This window comes from Cyrtonyx montezumae, unplaced genomic scaffold (assembly GCF_038088225.1).
Source record: "Cyrtonyx montezumae isolate F1298 unplaced genomic scaffold, pur_monq_1.0 scaffold_48, whole genome shotgun sequence".
Lineage (NCBI taxonomy): Eukaryota > Metazoa > Chordata > Aves > Galliformes > Odontophoridae > Cyrtonyx > Cyrtonyx montezumae.
Window position 1 is genome coordinate 493,481 of NW_027072054.1, and position 18,401 is coordinate 511,881.

Here is an 18,401-nt window from a genome sequence, read left to right on the forward strand (position 1 = left end):
CCCGACGGACAGACACAGCGCCTGTGCAGGGAAAACCTGCCCACCAGCACCAGAGCACCACTAGAGCGGCGCCAGCCAGGCCAGACAGCTACCGGGCTCAGCTGCCCCCACCTTGGCCCCCGCACCCCACCAGCCCAGGCTCCGCATCCCAGGGGAGGCCCAGAAGCCCCCATCCCCCCCCCAGAAGTCAATGCCACCCCTACGTCCTTCTCCACCCTCTTTCAGGGGGCAGGAAAAACCTACCCAGGGTGAAGGCTTGTTGGTATTGATGGCCACCCGAACAAGGCCTCCCTGGAGCGTGAGTGACAGGCCCAGCAGCCCCCAGCCCCACCAGAAGTCAATGCCACCCCAACATCCTCCTCCACCCTCTTTCAGGGGACAGGAGAAACCTGCCCAGGGTGAAGACTTGTGTGTATCGGGGGCCACCCAAACAATGCCTCCATTGCACATGAGCGACAGGCCCAGCAGCCCCCAGCCTCCCCGGAAATCGACACCGCCCCCCTGTTCCCCTCCACCATCCATCAGGGAACAGGAGTGGCTCCCCCAGGCTGTAGGTTTGACTGCAGTATCCAGCAGGCAGGCAATGGGTACCCAGGGAATGCACGACAGGCCCAACAACCTACAGCAGACCCAGGCATCTACACCATCCCCCAGTCCCCCACCACATTCCCTCAGGGGACAGGAGTGGTCCCCTCAGAGAGTGAGCTCAGATACATCCCCTAGTACCCAGATATCCACTGCCTCGGGGAAGTACAACAAGCCCAGCAGCCCTCAGCCACCCCGGATGTCAATGCCCCCCCACGTCCTCCTCCACCCTCTTTCAGGGGACAGGAGAAACCTGTCCAAAGTGAAGGCTTGTCGGTATTGGCGGCCACCCTAACAGTGCCTCCATGGCACATGAGCGATAGACCCAGCAGCCCCCAGCCTCCCCAGGCACCAACGCCACCCCTCTGCCCCCCACTACATTCCCTTAGGGGACAGGAGTGGTCCCCTCAGAGTGACACCTCAGATGGATCCTGTCATACCCAGAAAACCACTGACATCTGGAAGCTTGAGAGGCCCGGCAGCCCCCAGCCCCCACCTGCACCGCCTCTGCCCTCCCACTTTTCTCAATCATCCATTGGGGGATGGAGGCGACTCCTGCGCAGCGTAGACTTAGGAATACTGAACAACAGACAGACAACCACTGCCCAGGAGAAGCAGGACTGGCCCAGCAGCCCCCGATCTCCCCAGCCACTGTCACCACCCTCCCACTCCCCACCATGATCCTTCAGGGACTGGGAAGGCCCCCCCCAGAACAACAGGCCTGGCCACCCTCCACCCCGCCCAGCACCACCTCTGCCCTCCCACCTGTCTCAACCATCTGTCAGGAGGTGAGGGCAGCCCCCCCAGGATGTTCATCCAGGGACATCATCCAATGTCTGGAAAACCACTGCCAGGGCGACGCACAACAGGCCCAACACCCCCTAGCCCTCTCCAGCACCACCTCTGCCTTCCCACTCCTCTCCAGCAACTGTCACGAGGTGGGAGCACCCCTGGTGTGTGGGTCTGGGGACATCATCTGACAGCCAGAGAACTGCTGCTGACATCAACTGGGGCTTTCCAGGCTCTGCTCTACTAATAAACAGCAATTGGTAGCACAGCTGTCCACATTGTACTTTTGTCTACTGTTGCTGCCTGACCCACTGCCAGACCTTGCATTTCACGTAGCATTGGCAGATAGTGATAGGACGAGTGGGAATGCCTTTAAACTCAAAGAGCAGAAATTGAGGTAGATCTGTAGAGGAAATTCCTCACCCAGAGGCAGCGAGTCCCTGGTCCAGGCTGCCCAGAGGCCAACATCTGGAAAACCACTGCCAGGGGGAAGTATGACAGGCCCGGCAGCCCCCAGCCCCCTCCCAGCACCACCTCTGCCCTCCCACTCCACCATCCATCACGGGATGGAGGCAACCCCCGCACAGTGTAGACTTAAGAATGCTGTCCACCAGACAGACAACCACTGCCCAGAGGAAGCAGGACCAGCCCAGCAGCCCCGTCTCCCCAGCCACTGTCACCACCCTCCCACTCCCCTCCATGATCCTTCAGCACCAGGACTGAGAATGCTGCCCTCCCCCCCCCCCCCCAGAACAACAGGCCTGGCCACCCCCAGCTCCCTCAGGCATCCCCACTGCCCCCTCCCTCTTCCCCTCCACCATCCCTCAGGGGAAGGGAGTGGCCCTCCCAGGGTACTGTTCTGGGGGAATTGTCCAAGAGATGGACAATTGCTGCCTGGAGGACCAGCCCAGCAGCCCCCAGCACCTTTGGGTACCATCCTCCTACTCCCCTTCACCATCCTTCAGGAAGTGGGAGCAGCCCCCCTAGGGGAGGTGGCTTGGGGCCATCATCCAGCACCTGGAAAACCGCATCACTCACATGGGTGCATAATACTGTCCATCCCCAGCCTGGAGCTTTACCCAAAGGCACCTTCTCATAGCTCTGCCACTGTGTGAATTTTTGGGCAAAACAGGTGTATGATGTGTCGAGACAGTTGTGTTTTGCACTCCAAAGTTGGATTTGATCTCATGCCTAATTTTCTGGATAGATGTGGAACCTTCCCTTAGCCCTCTTCCAGACACCAGCAGGTGGATGAGAATTCCCAGCACTGCACACAAACCAACCATGAACAGTAGCACACAAGAGCTTTCCTTCTCATTCCATTGGATCTGGCACTTGGTGGAGCAGAGAGCAGATGTGATCTTGCTCTGTATTTTCTCCCATTTAGCTGTCTTCTACTGGGTCCTCAGCATTACCTCATCTGTACCTTTTTTCTTCATCTCTTGGTTGGATCATCACTGTTTCTTCATCACAGGAACTGTATTGTTGACCTCCTCTTCCAGTAGCAGGTTTGGAAGTGTTGGAGATCTGTGTTGGTCTCTGCCCGTGCAGTGATGGGAGCTGGAGTCAGAGAGGATGGGGTGGGGATAGAAGACTGAAAAGAAAAGAAAGAAGAAAATAGTTAATATGATTTAAATACTACAAGAGGGTAAAAGCCAAACTCTGCCTCATTACAGTTTAAAGGGATGTAGATGTCTGCAGAGGAGCAGAACTTGCGCAACCAAATGTGCATGCACATTGACGCAAAATATGCGCATGAACGCAAAATGGCACGTGATAGATACAAAGCTCCCAGTACATACCAAACAGATCAGAAGTGCTCTGTTGGCATCGGTGGGTTAGGAGAAGCAAGACTGTGCACTATCTAGGTCTGTACATACCAAGCAAAAGCTAAACATGAAAATTTCACTTAACTAGCACATGAAAATTTCACTTAACTAGCACATATCAATCCTTTCCCAAACTAATATCATAAAATCACCGAGGTTGGAAAAGACCTACAAATCATCGAGTTCAACCATCCACCTACCACCAATAGTTCTCACTAAACCATGTCCCTCAACACTACATCTAAATGTTCCTTGAACATCTCCAGGTTCAGTGACTCTACCTGGGCAGCCCATTCCAGTGCCTGACCACTCTTTTGGAAAAGAGGTATATCCTAACATCCGGCCTGAATCTCCCTGCTGCAACTTGAAACCTTACTCTCTTGTCCTATCATAGTTACACAAGAGAAGAGGCCGACCCCCAGCTAATTGCAACCTCCCTTCAGGTAGTTATAGACAGCAATGAGGTCTCCCCTGAGCCTCTTCTTCTCCAGCCTGAACAATCCCAGCACTCAGCCACTCCTCATAGTCCTGTGTTCCAGATCCCTCACAGCTTCGTTGCCCTTCTCTGGACACACTCCAGAGCCTCAAATGTCTTTGTAGTAGTGAGGGGTCAAAACTGAACACAGTACTCGAGGTGCAGCCTACCTGTGCTGAGTACCTAGGGACAATTTCTTCCCTGCTTCTGCTGGCAATGCTACTTCTGATACAAGCCAGGATGCCAGTGGCCTTCTAGGCCACCTGGGCACACTGCTGGCTCATGTTCAGTGAAGCCTCAGACCCAGTAAAGACCAGTACCCTCAGGTTCATTTCTTCTACACAGTCTCCCAGCCACTCTACACCAAGCCTGTAGTATTGCCTGGGGTTGTTGTGGCCAAAGTGCAGGACCCAGCACTTGATCTTGCTGAACCTCATCCCATTGGCTTCAGCCCAGCTATCCAGCCTGTCCAGATCCCTCTGTGGGACCTCACTACCTCCAGGCAGATTGACACTTCCAGCCAACTTGGTGTCATCTGCAAATTGACTGAGGGTGCACTCACAGCCCTCATCCAGGTCATTAGTAAAGATATTGAAGAGGACAGGCCCCAGTATCGACCCCTGGGGAACAGCACTCATGACTGGTCGCCAGCTGCATTTAACTCCATTCACCACCACTTTCTGGATCTGGCCAAGAGTATACCTGTCCAAGCCACAGGCTACCAGCTTCTGCAGAATACTGTGGGAGACAGTGTTGAAGGCTATGCTGAAGTCTAGGTAGACCACATCAATATATATAAATATATCTATATGTAGAGAGAGATAGATGCTTAAGCCTCATAAATGCTCAGAGTCCAATTGGAGTTTTTGGAATATTTTATTTACATCAAAAGGCAAAAAAAGCTGGGTGTGCCGGGGAGTCTCTGCTCCACCAACGGCGCACACCAGAAGATGTTTCCCTTTTCCTTTATATAGTGTCTTATATAAAATTCCCCAAAGTCCCCTCCTCCTTTCAATTAGCCATTTTTTTCTTCTACACTTGCATGGCTGGTAGGGGGTTGCACATTCCTGCAGGTGGTCTTTGGGATGAAGTCTGTTTGTCTCCCTCAGTGCCCTCTGATTCATCTCTTGGTGCACTCCAGGCTCGCTCTTGCAAGGTCTGTGTTTGAGATGCTTATCTCTGCCACCCCTTGATTTGAGGAATGTGCACTCCGAGATCTCCATCTTGTAAGGTTTGACATGCAGATAGAGTTCTGCTCTCAGTTTAGCCTTTCATGCCTTATAAGGAAATTTTACTCCTTTAAGCAATTTTCTCTGCCGATTGTGGTTAAAGCTAGTTTACAGTTACTGTATCAGCATCCTTGACACTGTGTCTTTTGACACCAGTCACATTCACATGTTTTACATTAAGCTATTGATCCCTTTCACTAAACCAGCCTAAATCAGGGCATCTGGTCCAGCTCTTTCAGTTGGACACCATTTCCCTCTTTCCTATCACAGCAGAGCTCAATAAAGAATTCGTCCATCAATTGGTACCAGGGGAGGGGATGGGGATGCTTTGTTCTGGGGCCCCAGGAGGCATTGGCTTTGGATGGCATTAGACAGCTGTTCTGGATCTTGTCATGAGATGGAAGCAGCTACCCCTCCCTGCTTCTGGATAAGAAGGCTTAGACATAGTGAAAATCCATGCTGACTCCATAGCAGTGGGGTTGCTCCTCAGTTCCCATCCTTTGTCACCCCACTGTCTCCACAGGGAAGCACAGCCACTGTTTCAGTTCCAGGAGAGACCGTGGAATGGATGTCATGAGCTGGCAGACACACTGAGGACATCATGATTAAATGTGGGCACATTTTATTCTCCGTTTTCAATGTTTCTGCTCAACAGCCAAAGCTTTATTGATTCAAAACCATTATCCTTCTCCCCACCTCACCCCACTTTATTCTTTTGCCTGCATATGCCCTTTACTACCCCTTAGCCCCTCTTAGATTTCTGATTTGAAGCCAAATGACAACTTAGTTTTTTCTCCCAATAACCATATAAATTACATGCAAAACATTGTACATAGAGATTAATATCAAAATGCAATACAGATCAGGTGCACTTTAAGCTGGACTCTAGGATATGGCAAACACACCAGGGTACATACTGCTTTGAAACCACTTTTTTTTTTTTAAATGTCATGCATACTACATAATATTCAGTCTTCTGTTTTGTATTTTTCTGTTTTTATACAAAAATACCAGTGCTTACTATACTAGTTACTGGAAAAGAAAGAAACCCGGCTATGAGTGCTCTCTTCAAATGAAAATTTTGTTGTGAAAGCACTGGTTAAATATATATGTACACACACAAATGTTGGTTTAATACTGTATATATATATAAATATATATATACACATACATATATAAATATATATATAATTAGGGGTCAGAAATAAACTAAAGGCAGTTTTAGCCATGGGCTTCTTTGAACAAAAACTGGTTTTCTTTTCACTGAGAAGGAGGATGAGAGAGGCAGGGGACAGCCTCGGCAAAGAGGTGCTGGACAGGAAGAGCTGCATGCCACAAACCACGTTGCCTCCCATTCTCCAGGGGGCGATGACTGCATGGCATCTAGGCACAGCGGTGAGCAGCAGCTGCTGGCAGTACAAGCATCCTTCACCTGCAGGGATGTGCCATGGAGGTACTCAGTCCCTGCAGCCATGCAGCCTATGGCATCAAAGGTGCACTCCCTGGGGCTGGGATGAGGCCCTCAAGTCCTGTCACAGCAAGAAGTGGTTCTAGAGGGGCTGAGCACTGCAGGCCATCCACAACTTGGTAAGGGGAAGCCAGAGGCTGCCCATGCTAAAATCTAGTTTAGTTTTTTTCTTTAAAAATTCTCCTCAAAGCTTATTGCACAAAAGCCTTTGAAAATTAAGTATAGCCCCTGTGCAAATCAAAGAAAGGCTTCTGCATTCTGTGATGAGGTTAAGAATGCCTGTTCAGCACTGCACACAGGATGTGATGTAATATCTTTGGTACCAATCTACCCATTTATTTCACAGAAAACCACCACCACCAGGTACCGTACTTCTTCTATTAAGAACTGGATGCAAAAGAATGTTCGGAGTGTTTTAATAACAAAGCATTCCAAGACAAGTTCACATGGATCACAGGGTATGTCTTCAGTTCCTGTCCGGCAATGGCACACATGGCAGTTCAAACAATGCATAAAAGAACATCTCCCCTTCTTCAAAGGCACGTTGCAGAGTCCCCACAGTCCACGCTGCTGACCATGCCTCTCCAACAAAGCGCCCATCTCCCCCAAACATTGTTTCTTGTTTTTATAATGTCCACCATAACTCAACCCAGTAGTCATCTGCTGCCAGTATATCACTGAAACTAAATAGGAAAAAAGTACTTTACATAAAAGATGTATGCACAGTAAATGCTTTAGATGGCTGCTCAGCAAAAAGGAAGCTGACTGGCACTGATGGCAATACACCCTTCTCTGGGAATTGCCATTGCATTCAGGAGCCGCTGAGATGCAGAACTCTATGATTATTTTTATTTTTTTATTTTTACTTTAAACAAAATACATATGGCTGACGTAAAAATATCAGTTTCTGATCTAAAGAAAACTATACTTTTTTTGCATAATATTTATATATATTATTTCCCCCCCACCCCTCCTAATATGGAAACTAGAGCAACAGTAATGTATCGACAAATGAACAACCAGACCCCTATGGCAACCTGCTGGTCACAGGCCTCTGGGAGGGAATTAAGCACCTCTAGAGTTGGCTTTGTGTTTGTTACTGGTTTAAGTCTTCTGTTGTTGGTGGTTTTTAAATAGATCTGAGGTAATAAAAAAAATATCAAAAAGGAAAAAAAAAGTACCCTCCCTCCCCCAACATGTATAATAAATATTCATGTAAGCCTCTAAGATTTTTTCTTTTCTTTTTTTTTTTTTTTGGCAAGTATTTAAAATAGAAAAAAAAAGTGATCTTTTGAGCAATGTCATCTTCAGTATGGAACCAAACCCCACAAGCACCCTCTTCTCCCCACTACCAGTGTACAGCGGGACATGCTGTACCCTGTCCTACCCACAGCATTTGTTTGTCTTGCTTGCAGAGAAAGGGGAGGACAGCAATGGGTTTTTCTGCACAGGCAGGGGCTGGTGTCTCAAAACTGAATTTGCAATAGAGATGGGCAGTGGTGGCAATTTCTCCTTGCTGCTGGCAGTGTACAGAGCCCAGCCTTCATCTCCCCCTTGGCAAGCACTGGGCAAGGCAGTGGGGCCCTATGTCAGCACCTGGGTCCTTCCCTCCTTCCACCCCAAGGAAGGGATGGGTCAGTGCTGGGCTGGAAACAAAACAAAGACACTTGGTTTTTGCTGTTGTCATTAAGGAAAACTTATTTCTTGGCGAAGTAGTGGGCCCTTGTGTGGCAGGCAGTGCTCGGAGAAGGCACGGGAGATTCTGCTGTGCGCTCTTGAAGGAAAGAAAAGAAGAAACCAGACAGCCTCCTCCCCCCAACATGGACACCTACAGGGACAGAGGCCAGGCAGACAGCACAGCTAGTTACCACCATGTTCTCTCTGCTTCCAACCAAAACAAGCAGGACAACGGACAGAAAGCAGCAGAGTTCTTTTCAGCCCTGCACACTGGGGGACAGTGATGAAGGGTACACTCAAAGGGACAGAAACTAAGCAAAGCAAATTCCTGCCTCCTGCTCTGGCCCACTCTTGGTTTTGCATAATGGTTAGAGCCAGGACACATGGGACATCTGCTCTACAACTCAAGGCTCTTGCCCTGCAGAGGAACATTTACTACTGACCAAGGGGAGGTAGAGTGTAGGGTGAGATGACCTCCAACAAGCAGCAAGCAAGGCCCACAGCAGTTCTGCTAGAAAAGCTGCCACCAACAAACCAACCCTGCACCAACATCAGCTGCAGTAGTGCTGTAGAAATCAAAGGGCCTCCCAGTGGCCAGGGAGATCCCATCCCTTCTAGGGCACAACCCAGCTTGTCCTTTTTACAATCTGAAAGCTGCCCCAGCCACACCAACAACACTTATTCACTTTCAAAGTGACATGCGGAGCTGGTGGGTACAGCTGGAGCATCCTCTGCATTCCTCAGCACCTAACACAGCTTGCACCTGCAAGGCTGAGGATTACTCAGCCCAGGAGAACACACAGGCCAGAACAGGCAAAAGTCCCTCTGCTCCTGACAATGGGAGCTGCTAAAGCTTCCCAGAGCTCTTGCAAAACATTTCACAGGTGTTCATGAGCAGAAGAGATGCATTCCTTCTGCTCCTCCAAAAGAAAGCAGCCCATTTCTCACTGCCATCTGTTTGTTGTTTTTTTTCCCCACCACGCTTGAACTGCCATTAACCTCCACCTTACTTCATGGCAGGGAGGAAAAGAAAAAAAGGAAAAAATAAAATCACCCCCTCACATCCAGCCAAGACACCTTCATTCTTTGTCTGTCAGAGGCTGCTTTGGAAATAGAGAGCAGTGTGTGCATGCAAGAGGGGGAGCTGCAAAGGCTGGGTACCATTTGTCAAGGTGGAAGACTGGTGTACATCCCTGTCTGAGCAAACTGTAAGTAAACACCTTCCTCCTGACTGTTTTTTTGTTGTTGTTGTTGTTTTGTTTGCTTGTTTTAATTATTATTATTTACTGTTTTTAGCTTATCGCACTACAGTGCTAACACCCCCAACTTGCCACTGTGAAGTTACCGGGGGGCAAATCCCACAAGCAAAGAACAAATCCCTAACATTGGAAGAAAACCTTATAAAACACAAGTGGAAAAAATCACAAATGCACCTAAGCCCTCAGTCAGGGACCATGCATGTAAAACTACAATTCGAGCTTCCTTGTAACGTGCATTTTTCAATGTAAAAACCCCCTGCAGACATATGGAGCCCAACTCTCAGAGAAGAAATAACCTGGCTGTTTCACTTGGGTGAGTACCACTGAAAATTAGGGGTGAAGATACACAATTTTGGCTTGCCCCCTCTCCTAATACTCAGCATCATGGTACTCTGGTTCCCACAGCTAAATCATTAGAAAAAAAAAAAAAAAACAACCAAATAATACACATATGAGCAGTTTGACACAAAGTGACTGCAGTGTGTGATCAGTTACTGATGTCAACATCACACTGGACATAGGGCGAAGGTGAATGGGGGGCGAGGGGGTATCAAAGTTCAAACTGATGTCAAAGGTCAAACTGATGTCTCCAAGCTGTGAAAGGGGCTTTCAGGCTCCACAAAGTTGACCTCAGTTTGATCGCTGTCCACTGCATTGTTATTTCTGTTGAGGGATGAAGATCCACTCAGGCTGCCCCCACCTTGCTTTTTGAGTCCGTCAGTCTCAGGGTCGTCTTCAGCGCTGTCAAGGAATGGTGTTTGAGGCTCATCTTCCTCCAGGATGAACTCTGGGTGAGTCATGAAGTTATGAATGGAGTTTCTGGACTCAGGTTTCTTGAGGCCTTCGTACAAGGAGCTACGGAACGCATTCACCACCTTGATCTGCCAGCAGGCGAGGGTACAGAGCATGGGAATAAATGAAAGAGGGGTTAGTAGTGGCCACAAGAGGCTGCAGCTCCCAGGAGAAGATACAAAAAAGCAACAAACAACAACAACAACAAAACAACAAAGGGACAATAAAACAAAAAAGGACAACAATGATCACCACCATGGGACAGGTAAGTCAAAATGACAGATCTATGGTGAACTAGAAGGGCCAACATGGACCAGACTCGGGCACTAGGCATGTGATGAGGAGTCAACCAACTACAGGGCAACTTCAGAAGCTGCAAGAAAAGACAAAAAACCACTCAAAAAAAAAAAAAGAACCCAAAAACAAAACAGGATCACTTTGAATGAATGGAAGCCAAAATGCATTAGTTGTCATTATGTGTGTGCACGTGTATCTGCGTGTATAAACAAGGACAAAAAAGTGGCACTGCAACTCAAAAAAGAGGTGGGTTAGACAGATAGCAGGTTTGCTACAGGCAAAAAAACTACTGTGGGAGCAATGTGTTCCTAGACCTACAGAAAGGAATGGGCTTTTACAAGGTGTCACAAATTTTCCAAGCCCATGTGAAGCAGTAGGTCCAAGTAGATGCCATGAACAGTAAAATAGGACCCAGTAAACATGCAAGGAGGAAGCCAGATGCACGTGAGCTTCCCTGCAGCATGGCCACTGAGATCCTGGGCTGGAGCTCTGCATCCTGCCCTGCACACACCAAAGAGGACCCAGCAATCCTGAAAGGCAGCTATAGCTGTTCTTTTTGAAGCTGTGCACACACAAAAAATTCCAAACATTGCTAGAAAGTCTGGCCACTTGCAGCTCCTGTCAAACCCCTGAGCTGCCAGTGCTGCCAAAAGCAAAGCATGACAAGCAAAAGATCCAGAGCCCAGTTTGCATAGCCAGGGTCCTGCTGTGCTGCACTGTGATGGAGGGAGAGGTCTGGAAACAAGCCAGAACATGACCAGCACTGAATCTGCTGCTCTTGCCAGCTCCTCTAGAAGTGCAGCCCTGCGCTCTTCCAGTCCCTCCTTGCACAATGGGTGATAAGCATCAGACGCAGTGGGTGAGGGGGCACTGCTGGAGATTCAGAGGACAGCTCTCCCTGCTGTGCCCCATGCCCACACACCATGCACAGGACAACAAATGTGTGCACCTGTGGGGCTCCAGCTCTTGCAGATGACTCAGGGCTGCAGTCACTCAGATGTCAAAAGGCATAAACTGCATGAACAGTATGCAGGCTGACAAACTGAGCTGAAGGCTCCCAGGCTGGTGAAATCACACTCCCTGGTTTGCTTTAGTGCAAAGCCAAGAGCCACACACCACACAGGGCCTCCAAGGCAACCCTCAAATGACTCCGTGGTAGCTCCCACAGATGCTCTACTTGTTGCCTCTGCCCTGGCACTCCAACCTTGCAGGGTGCTGGCTCATGTCCCCCTCCCCATCCCCTGGGAAGGGCCTTGGCCATCAGTGACCCCTCCCCACAGCAGCACTGCTGCTCCTCCTGCTCCACCTGCAGGCTCACAAAAGGAGAAAGCAGTTTCCATACCTGAGAAACCCTATTCCCCCCTTCTATATCTCCCTGAGAATAAACAAGAGGAGGGCTGTAGATCACACAGAAGATATGCTTCTCTGCAGCCATCCCATGCTGCAACCCTTACAGCTTTCTCATCACACAGCAGGGGGAGCAGAGACCATGCAGAACTGCTAGAGGAGAATGAGTTGAAGTATCCCCTTGCAAGCTCATGCTAAGTGTATGCTGCCACTTCTTCAGAAACAGGCCACAGAGCTGGGGGAGGAGGGTGAGCAAGGATAGCAGCCCTTGGCCTACTGACACGTGGACAGGCTGGGAGACACGTCAAACCCAGCACAGCCAGAGGGAGTCCCTGGGGATCGCTGGTCTCAGCTTTAATAGCACCCACAGAAGCAGACCAGAGAAGTTACTCAAAGATGACTCTCATGCTTGAAACTCCAGAGGTTTACCTGCACAGTGCTCCAGGGTTCCCTCAGCACATGGGATGCGCTTTTGAGTCCACTCCACATTAGGCTCAGAATGACACACAGCTACCCCACACCAGGGCATCCCCACAGATGCAGCACATCCTAGCTAGAAACAAACGAGCGAGCACGGAGCCCTTGGGCTGAATGATAGACACTCATGAGGAAGTACAACCATGATGCTGGAGCACCATCTGACCTGTGAAAATCGAAAGTTTCCATGGCTGGGAACAGGGATTCAGAGCTGTTTGCTGCACTAGCGACCACAGCAACATCCTAGATACAGTCAGGATTTAGTGTGCATGCACAAGACAAGGCAGACCACTAGGCAGACCACCTGGTACTGACACCAATGATGCAGCACTTCATCAGCACCTCAAGAAGAGCAACTGCAAGCACTGACTGCCCTAACATGGTGTGCAGAAGTCACAGAGAACCAGCCCAACCCTGCTAAGGAGTCCCTCAGTGCCTGCCAGCACAGCAGGGCACAAGCTCTGGCAGAGCAAGGAGCAGCCTCACAGCACCTTCCCCACTACTTGTAGTACAGGTGAGCCCAGAGCCTACCTGCCACCCCACACCACCTGCTCTGCCTGAACAGCAGCTTTCCCCATATACTCTCATTGATTTAACCACTTCTTGAACAGCTGTTAAGGATTAATTCAAGCTGTTCCCTTGTTAAAAGAACTTCATATAACCTCTAAGTTTACACTTCACTCTCATTTCACACCATCGCAGCAAAGAGCTGCAAAACCACTGTGCACACTGAGGTGGTAGTGACATCTCCTGGGCAGTGTCACAACACAGTGCCAAACCTGGTCCGACCAGACACAAGGTGAGCTCTGCAAACCACCGCACAGAGGGCGCTCCTGAGATCTCCTTTTACTCCATTGGCCCCAAAAGAGCTGAAACACAGCAGAGTTGAAAGGATAGTTCACATCAGGACAAACTTTCAAGGTCAAGGTGGTATTGCTCTCTGCTTCCTGAAGCCAGCAGGGCCGCCGTCTATTTTCTCGTTGCCCCCTGCATGTAAGATGTGAAGCTGTACATTTTCCACATCGCTGCAGAAGTCAATTGTGTACGAGTGATTACAAGCAGTGTTTGGGAGACACCTGTAGATGTTTATCATAAATACCATGAACTCCTGTAATATTTGATAGAAGACAGCAGATCATCTTTGAGCCATGATTTCAGACAGTTGCAAAAGATTCAGTGTTGAATTCCTGCAACAGCAAGGTGGACATGAGCTGCTTCAGCTGAACAATCCAAGCTGCCACATCTATGGGAAACTTCTGTGATTATGTTGTTCAGCCTGCCTTCAGCGAAGAAGGCCTCACAGACTGCTGATAATTGTAACTTTAGGTATTTTTAGAATAAGCTGTCCTTGGTAGTCTAGTCTGTTTAACTAGCAGGTGTTCTTCCCTTTGGGCTCTGTGTTATGCGCTGGCCACGCTGATATGGTGCTCAGGGGAAAGTACACTGTTTGAACCTTGAGAAAAGTAAAAGCAGGAGATGGTCTGTAGCGAGTGGGAGAGGAAAAGTGCACTTAGAACAGGGGACACCCTGCCAGGACTGCCATTGACATCTGCCGTCAACACATTTCTGCTTGGATTTTTAGGATTAGGATGATATCAAGAGTTACCTCCCTCAGGATGGTTTCTCACTGCTGTTAATTGTTGGGAACTGCTTAAAGATGTCTTTCTCTCTGAGGCACTCAGCCAATGATTGTGTGCTATTCTCTGTACACCCCTGTCTTGAACACTATAAGAATAAGGCTGTCAAGGTAATAAAGGGGTGCATGATTTAACCATATTACTGTATGTCATGTCTCTGTCCGTTTTCCCTGATGACAGGAAGGAATTCAGAAGGAAGGAATTCGGAAAGAAGGAATTTGGAAGGAAGGAAGGAATTCGGAAGGAAGGAATTCGGAAGGAATTCGGAAGGAAGGAAGGAATTCGGAAGGAAGGAAAAAATTCGGAAGGAAGGAATTCGGAAGAAGGGAGGGAGGGAGGGAGGAAGGGGGGAAGGGAGGGAGGGAGGGAGGGAGGAAGGAAGGAAGGAAGGAAGTTATTACTATCAACTTAGTTACAAAATTTGTGCTGGGAAACCTCTGTTGCCATCCATGTAATAATTATTTATATATAAAATGGCTTTTTCTAATCTGCCTTGCATGTGCAATCTTTACTAAAGTCAAATGCTTTCAGCTAAAAACTGCCTGAGGGGTTGGAAGGAAAACTTGTCCAATTCCCTAATGAATGAAAAGCAGTTGATAAAATTGGTTGACATTTTTAATCATCCATTTCTTATACAGAAATAGAATCAGAAGTAGAAACAAGAGCAGTCCCATTCTACCTTTCTGCTTAAGTCATCCCACCCTCCTCCAAGTCTAACCATTTTGGCATATAATGAGTTTTAAAGAATTCCTCTACATCATTTCACGCACAGTGGACAACAAAGAATAAATCATTATAGCACAGTCCTATAGCTGAATACCCCACAGACCTTCACATCCTCCTACCCCTTGGTTGGTTGTATCCAATTACTTCTGTGCAAGAGCACAGCTTTTGGATGGTGCCTTGCACCTCTGCTTAGTCATTATTGATTGCAGTGTAGCTAATGAAATAAAGGATGCCACTGTTTTTCTCAAAGAACAGAGGACCACCCAAATTGAAAACCCCTTTTGTCAAGAAAGAAACTTAATCCTTTAAATCTCAGTAAAAGTAAAGAAAGACTATATTTTTGACCATTTTGTGTCAAGAGAAATTCTTTGTAAACAACAAAGAAACTGACCTGTTTCAAGAAACAGCCAGGTCCATAAGTAGGACTGATGTGCTTGGGTCCTTCCAGAGTGAGAATCTCCTGTGCAGAAATACTCTCAACATTCAAAGGAGCAAAGAGTGTCACCATACCAACACAGATTCTGAGTGCATCTCCTCTGTAGCCTTCCTAGGTGCAAGAATTTGTCTTCTAATTTCTTCCTTGCAGGGCACCAGACAGCTTGGCACTTAATATTCACCCATCTTCTCATCAGTCCTTTCATTTACTGAAGCCAGAAAGCTTCTACTTCATTCCTTGCTGTTTCACACTTCATTTTTGCTTAGCAAGACATCCATATCCTCAAAAGACCTGTTCTAACTGCTGACGCTAGTTTTCTTTAATCTACAATTCAAAGCCCCTCTAGAAGTTGATTTCAAAAGCAGTTCTGCAAGCCTTTGCCATGTTCTACATCATTTCATTCTTAAGAAGTCATTTACTTTTCTGTACAACGACTTTAACTTACACATACAAATAAGGCATATTTGCATATCAGTCGAATTATTCATCTTCTCACATATACATTTCTGGCAGTCAACTTCTTAAAGCTTTTTTTATCATATAACTTGTTGGCAATTCTAGAATGCAAAGTCAGATCAAATTAGTTTAAACTGTTGCATGTGCAGAGGCAACATTCTCTTCATTTTGGTTTGGTTTGATCTTGTGTTTTGTGTTTCTGTTTTGTTGTCTTTTGTAATTTTTTTATTTGTAGGTTGGTTTTTTGTTTGTTGTTTGTTTATTTTGGTTTTGCTTTTAGGTTGTGTTTGTCTGCTTTTTCCCCATTCAACTTACTTACTGGAATTCATCAAATATAAATGAGCAGAAAAATTAACATGCCGACCAGCAGGTAGCAGGAGAGATCAAGGAAAGAAATTCAGTTTGATTTTATATATGATTTTATAAGGATTTTATAAGGACCACTTTAGTATTTCAGGGAAATAGAGCACACAGATGAGTCTATTATCAGAAGGAGCCAGAGCTATTCCTATCATATTCATAATGCTGTGTAAAACAACATACGGATTCAGTTGCACAAAAGTAATACAATCTTTTCATGCATTTTTTTATTGTTTAAAATAACAACAAGACAGCAATTTGTTTATCTTCTCCATAAACACCTAAAACATCTATAAAAATTGTATGATTGAAAGTGAAATAAACTCTGCATCCCAGTTTCAAAGTTTGTATGGAAAAGGGTAGACTGGTAGAAACTGATACATCCTGGAGAAACATTTTGAGATTTCTTTACCCAATTCTCATTCGTTTTCATTATTTTCATCTAGTTAAAACTCCAAGAAATACTGGGTTTTTGCCCTGAAAACCCTTTAAAATATTTGCATACTCCACATGTTTCTGGGATGTGGGCAGGAGAACAGATCAGTTGAATCAATGGCTGCATGCATGGTATCATGCTGAGGGCTTTGGGTTCTATGGTCCAGGACACACCTTCAATAGACCAGACATTTTGACGTTGGCTGGGGCACAACTAATCAGGAGGAACAAGAATATAAGAGGCAGCAAACTGGCTGCACTTATCACTAGAGCTTTAAACTGGATTTGATGGGGGAAGTGGATGTACAGAGGAATGAGAAGAGCTAGGGAACACTGTCAATTTAGGAAACAGCAGGAAAAAACCTCAGGAGAATTGTGTTGGGCTCCTTCAGGAAGGTAATAGCCCAGCTGAAGGGCCTCTACAACAGAGCCTGCAGTGTGGGAAATGAGCAGGACAGGATGGCACCCTGTGAAGGACAGAAACTGTTTTTACTTCTGTTGTCTCAAAGCTTGCTTCACGAGGTCTTTCTGGTTATAAGACTCTTATTGACAATTGCAAATCATCTAGATGTTTGTCATGGCGCCTCAATGTCTCTGTTTATGGTTGTAAAGATAAGCAGAAATATGGGCAAGTAGTCTTTTTCGGGGTACGGCTTGGAGAAGCTGATCACTACAAATGATGATAATTTTTGTGCATGGCACCAAAGGTGCTACTCCCTGTTGATTTATTTGTTGGGCTGCATGTATTACACAAACAGAGAACAAAACTTAGAAATGGGGGTGGGCATAAATCAAACTAATCAACGTCATTAAGAAAGCAGGATGGACATCCTGTTGTCCCAACAAGATAACCAAACAGATGTCTCTCTTCAGGAATGATGAGGAGCTCTCTCCCTTCAAGGTTTGAAAAATTTACAGCAAAATTGACCATTAGGTTTAATCCCCTCATTAACCAGAGTTTGGAATGTGATGAATATGCATGTGCTATACCTGTAAATATGTATTCGTTTCTCTCCTTGGTGTGCATGTTTGGTGGAGCGATCTCCCATGTACCCAGCGCTGTAACGGGGTGAATAGCTGCTTGACATAACTCATTGGGGTGTCAAGTTGCTCAGTTGGTTTTCTTGGCACCACTAAACCAAGACTTTGCAGAAGAGACTTCCCTGAGGGAAAAACCTCTTTGGAAGATAATAATTCTGACAAATATATGTGTATCTTTGAATGTATATAATAAGAAATGCACAAGCAATTGCTCACTACCCCTTGACCGATGCCTAGCTAGTCACCGGAGCAGTGGAATAGAGTCAGATGAACTCCCACTCCCTTCAAGGTTACTTCCACATGATGTCATATGGTATGGAATATCCCTTTGGACAATTTAAATTAGCTGTTCTAAATCTGTTCCTCCTCTGCTCCTTGGGTCCTTCACTGCAAATGACCTTGGTTCTGTACAGCACTGCTTAGCAGCAACTATAAACATCATTGTGTCATCAGCATTGTTTTTCTCCTAGAACCAAAATATGGCATCATACCAGACACTCTGAAGAAAAAAAAGTCTGTCCCCATTGATTCTATGATGTGATGAAGGTTTTCCTCTAGGTGTCTGCAGTGTGAAAGACTAACCTGACCAAGTTATTAAGTACTCTTTTTAGAGCCTGTCTTGAAGGCAGCAACAACTCAGTTGGTAGCTGAAAGAACTAATTTTCCCTTCAGGATGTGGCTAACTTGTTTTTCAAAACAAGGGGGAGTTTACCTTGTATGTTGCAAGTCAGTTGTGTTAACCGCAGCATCCTGCCTGTTGCTTCTGAGAGAAGGATGAGTTGGGGAATTTGTGTGCTGAGTGTCCCTTTGATAAGTTGCTATAGAAACTGTATCTCTCCATCAAATCAACAAACATTGTTTCCTGCAGGCCCCTTCCTGGTAACAGTGAGTGGAAGAAAATTGCCTATTCTCATCTGCTTTTCTTCCCCGTGCTCATATCAACATGTCTCTGAAGTGATTTCTCCCTATGTATCTTCTTGATGTGATCTAGAATATCACACTGGATTCTTAATAAAATAATCTGAAAGGTAAAATAATAACAATAATAATTCCCTTGATCTGGTCCTCCTAAAGTTTATGTGCCAA